The sequence below is a fragment of the Schistocerca serialis genome, unplaced genomic scaffold (assembly GCF_023864345.2).
Source record: "Schistocerca serialis cubense isolate TAMUIC-IGC-003099 unplaced genomic scaffold, iqSchSeri2.2 HiC_scaffold_341, whole genome shotgun sequence".
Taxonomy (NCBI): Eukaryota; Metazoa; Arthropoda; class Insecta; order Orthoptera; family Acrididae; genus Schistocerca; species Schistocerca serialis.
Window position 1 is genome coordinate 32,501 of NW_026047913.1, and position 5,000 is coordinate 37,500.

Sequence of the window (5,000 nt, forward strand, 5' to 3'; positions counted from 1 at the left end):
CTACGTTGTGCCTTAACCTAACCTATGTTGTGCCTTAACCTAACCTATGTTGTGCCTTAACCTAACCTATGTTGTGCCTTAACCTAACCTATGTTGTGCCTTAACCTAACCTATGTTGTGCCTTAACCTAACCTACGTTGTGCCTTAACCTAACCTACGTTGTGCCTTAACCTAACCTACGTTGTGCCTTAACCTAACCTACGTTGTGCCTTAACCTAACCTACGTTGTGCCTTAACCTAACCTACGTTGTGCCTTAACCTAACCTACGTTGTGCCTTAACCTAACCTACGTTGTGCCTTAACCTAACCTACGTTGTGCCTTAACCTAACCTACGTTGTGCCTTAACCTAACCTACGTTGTGCCTTAACCTAACCTACGTTGTGCCTTAACCTAACCTACGTTGTGCCTTAACCTAACCTACGTTGTGCCTTAACCTAACCTACGTTGTGCCTTAACCTAACCTACGTTGTGCCTTAACCTAACCTACGTTGTGCCTTAACCTAACCTACGTTGTGCCTTAACCTAACCTACGTTGTGCCTTAACCTAACCTACGTTGTGCCTTAACCTAACCTACGTTGTGCCTTAACCTAACCTACGTTGTGCCTTAACCTAACCTACGTTGTGCCTTAACCTAACCTACGTTGTGCCTTAACCTAACCTACGTTGTGCCTTAACCTAACCTACGTTGTGCCTTAACCTAACCTACGTTGTGCCTTAACCTAACCTACGTTGTGCCTTAACCTAACCTACGTTGTGCCTTAACCTAACCTATGTTGTGCCTTAACCTAACCTATGTTGTGCCTTAACCTAACCTATGTTGTGCCTTAACCTAACCTATGTTGTGCCTTAACCTAACCTATGTTGTGCCTTAACCTAACCTATGTTGTGCCTTAACCTAACCTATGTTGTGCCTTAACCTAACCTATGTTGTGCCTTAACCTAACCTATGTTGTGCCTTAACCTAACCTATGTTGTGCCTTAACCTAACCCATATTGTACCTTAACCTAACCCATATTGTACCTTAACCTAACCCATATTGTACCTTAACCTAACCCATATTGTACCTTAACCTAACCCATATTGTACCTTAACGTAACCTAATTTGTGCCTTAACGTAACCTAATTTGTGCCTTAACGTAACCTAATTTGTGCCTTAACGTAACCTAATTTGTGCCTTAACGTAACCTAATTTGTGCCTTAACGTAACCTAATTTGTGCCTTAACGTAACCTAATTTGTGCCTTAACGTAACCTAATTTGTGCCTTAACGTAACCTAATTTGTGCCTTAACGTAACCTAATTTGTGCCTTAACGTAACCTAATTTGTGCCTTAACGTAACCTAATTTGTGCCTTAACGTAACCTAATTTGTGCCTTAACGTAACCTAATTTGTGCCTTAACGTAACCTAATTTGTGCCTTAACGTAACCTAATTTGTGCCTTAACGTAACCTAATTTGTGCCTTAACGTAACCTAATTTGTGCCTTAACGTAACCTAATTTGTGCCTTAACGTAACCTAATTTGTGCCTTAACGTAACCTAATTTGTGCCTTAACGTAACCTAATTTGTGCCTTAACGTAACCTAATTTGTGCCTTAACGTAACCTAATTTGTGCCTTAACGTAACCCATGTTGTGCCTTAAGTAACCCATGTTGTGCCTTAACGTAACCCAATTTGTGCCTTAACGTAACCCATGTTGTGCCTTAACCTAACCTATATTGTGCCTCAACCTAACCTATATTGCGCCTTAACCTGACGCACGTTGTCGCTGAACCTGCTCTGTAATTGTTATGCAACTCGTTAAATTAGTGTAGTGTTGCCTAACCGCAACCCTCGCAATATAGTTCGCTATTCGCACTGCCCGGTCCCCTGTGTATCGCGTCATGTTAAACACCTTGCAGGTGTTGCTGACTTTCCACATGCTCCTGCTATACACTGTAATGTGGATAGCAGCAGGACGTACATGCCCCCCCCCCCTTCCCCCCTGCCTTCGCAAGCTGGTCGTTGAGAAGTTTGCATGTTCAATGCCCTTCGCATGCCGACGTACTCAGCCTACGTTGTGGTACGGCCTGTCACCTGTCCGCCGATGTACGCAAAACCCACAAACTGTACTGCACATTGGTCCGTATGTACTGAATGATACATCGTGGCACATGTGTGACCGTACGACGACTGCGCCTAGCAACGGCAGACCATACAGTCCAAATATTGTGCACGCAGCTACGTGTCGTCTCCCTATAAGAGCTGGATTGCAGTGTGGTACGCCATTCAGACGTGTGGGAGGAACGGACGCCCTGGATGGCGATCAGCATGAGCAGTCTGTTGATGTAGTGGAGCGTGTATTCGGACGTAGTCGTCTCTTCTCACACACCGTGATAGCATGTTGCACCGCGTTCCACATCTGCGACATCCTGCAGAGGCCGGCTGACAGTCGTTCGCGCAATGGACACCGCATACGTACGGGGGCTACCTTCCACGTGTTCTCGAGGCGTGCACATGTTGTTGCGTCTATGTGGGCAGACGTAGTGTGTTGTGACACCTGACACAGGCATGCAATACTCGTTGCAAATGGCGATGGACGTCTACGTTTGCTGGTGACGTTACGCAAATGAACAACAGGTAACCCGTTGTGGTGCGGTTGTTCTCGCTAGAGGTGAATCAGTGTTGGCGACGATCGGTCGAGCTATTAACCGGTTGTTTCAGGGATACCCACCATGCCCACGAACGTGAAAGGGGACCCACCATGCCCACGAACGCGAAAGGGGATCTGGGTGTGAGGCGATACGCGGCGGTGGCTGGGTGGGACCGTCCCCGGCCGGTGAGGGGGGGCCGCCCGGCGTGCTGGCAGCGCGGTGCGTGGGCGCACGCGCTACAGCCGGCTGGTGGGGGCGGCCAGTGGCAGGCGCGCCGGCCGACGGACGCGGCAGGCGGCGCAGCTGCGCGCCGGCGCCCCCTGCTCGCGGCGCCTTGCGGCCAAAGTAGGTCCTCGCGGGCCCGGTGCGAAGCGCGGTGGCCATCTGCAGTGTGCTGGTCCGATTGAGGACTGTGTGCGCTGAGGATGCGCCGCCGCCCGGCGCTCGGCGCCGCGACGCCGTCTGCTGCTCGGTCGCCCCAGCGGTTCTCGCAGGTGGTTTGTATCGCAGCTGTGCGGACGTGTTGGCGCGTGCGCTGTGCTGGGAGAGTTCGCTTCGGCACCCAAGTGGGGCTTTTGTCCTTCTGTGGCGCTGGCGTTGGAGCTGCCGGTCACCGTAGGTGGCGCGTGTTGTCTCCCGCCGGCAATGCCACGACAGCACGCTCCCGGGCCTCTGTCGGCAGCGGCAAGCTCAGTTGGGAGCACGGGTGGTCGCACCTAAAGCGTCTACTCGCCTAACTCCGGGCGATTGCGCCTCTCTCGAACCCGACCAAGTACTTAGGACGGCGCTGCGCGCCGCCGGGACCTGAGAGGGTTTCGAGGTGTGTTGTGCAGGGGAGCTCAGCCTCCTCCTGTTTGCAGAATAATTGAGCGGACGCTTGCGTGTTCGCGCGGGCCCCCGGGACACACTCCCGGGCGGCCGGCTGCTCAGCTCTAGTTGACGCAGCTCCCTGGTTGATCCTGCCAGTAGTCATATGCTTGTCTCAAAGATTAAGCCATGCATGTCTCAGTACAAGCCGCATTAAGGTGAAACCGCGAATGGCTCATTAAATCAGTTATGGTTCCTTAGATCGTACCCACGTTACTTGGATAACTGTGGTAATTCTAGAGCTAATACATGCAAACAGAGTCCCGACCAGAGATGGAAGGGACGCTTTTATTAGATCAAAACCAATCGGTCGGCTCGTCCGGTCCGTTTGCCTTGGTGACTCTGAATAACTTTGGGCTGATCGCACGGTCCTCGTACCGGCGACGCATCTTTCAAATGTCTGCCTTATCAACTGTCGATGGTAGGTTCTGCGCCTACCATGGTTGTAACGGGTAACGGGGAATCAGGGTTCGATTCCGGAGAGGGAGCCTGAGAAACGGCTACCACATCCAAGGAAGGCAGCAGGCGCGCAAATTACCCACTCCCGGCACGGGGAGGTAGTGACGAAAAATAACGATACGGGACTCATCCGAGGCCCCGTAATCGGAATGAGTACACTTTAAATCCTTTAACGAGTATCTATTGGAGGGCAAGTCTGGTGCCAGCAGCCGCGGTAATTCCAGCTCCAATAGCGTATATTAAAGTTGTTGCGGTTAAAAAGCTCGTAGTTGGATTTGTGTCCCACGCTGTTGGTTCACCGCCCGTCGGTGTTTAACTGGCATGTATCGTGGGACGTCCTGCCGGTGGGGCGAGCCGAAGGCGTGCGACCGCCTCGTGCGTGCTCGTGCGTCCCGAGGCGGACCCCGTTGAAATCCTACCAGGGTGCTCTTTATTGAGTGTCTCGGTGGGCCGGCACGTTTACTTTGAACAAATTAGAGTGCTTAAAGCAGGCAAGCCCGCCTGAATACTGTGTGCATGGAATAATGGAATAGGACCTCGGTTCTATTTTGTTGGTTTTCGGAACCCGAGGTAATGATTAATAGGGACAGGCGGGGGCATTCGTATTGCGACGTTAGAGGTGAAATTCTTGGATCGTCGCAAGACGAACAGAAGCGAAAGCATTTGCCAAGTATGTTTTCATTAATCAAGAACGAAAGTTAGAGGTTCGAAGGCGATCAGATACCGCCCTAGTTCTAACCATAAACGATGCCAGCCAGCGATCCGCCGCAGTTCCTCCGATGACTCGGCGGGCAGCCTCCGGGAAACCAAAGCTTTTGGGTTCCGGGGGAAGTATGGTTGCAAAGCTGAAACTTAAAGGAATTGACGGAAGGGCACCACCAGGAGTGGAGCCTGCGGCTTAATTTGACTCAACACGGGAAACCTCACCAGGCCCGGACACCGGAAGGATTGACAGATTGATAGCTCTTTCTTGATTCGGTGGGTGGTGGTGCATGGCCGTTCTTAGTTGGTGGAGCGATTTGTCTGGTTAATTCCGATA

The 5,000-nt window shown here is 51.3% G+C and overlaps 1 non-coding gene across 1 annotated transcript in view; it reads left to right on the forward strand.

Annotated features, from left to right (window-relative positions):
- The first annotated feature begins 3,581 nt into the window (after positions 1-3,581).
- LOC126445426 (small subunit ribosomal RNA) overlaps positions 3,582-5,000 on the forward strand; it is a 1,909-nt gene continuing 490 nt past the window's right edge. Inside the window, exon 1 of the ribosomal RNA XR_007583011.1 lies at positions 3,582-5,000. This exon is cut by the window's right edge and continues 490 nt beyond it. This is a non-coding gene — a ribosomal RNA (small subunit ribosomal RNA).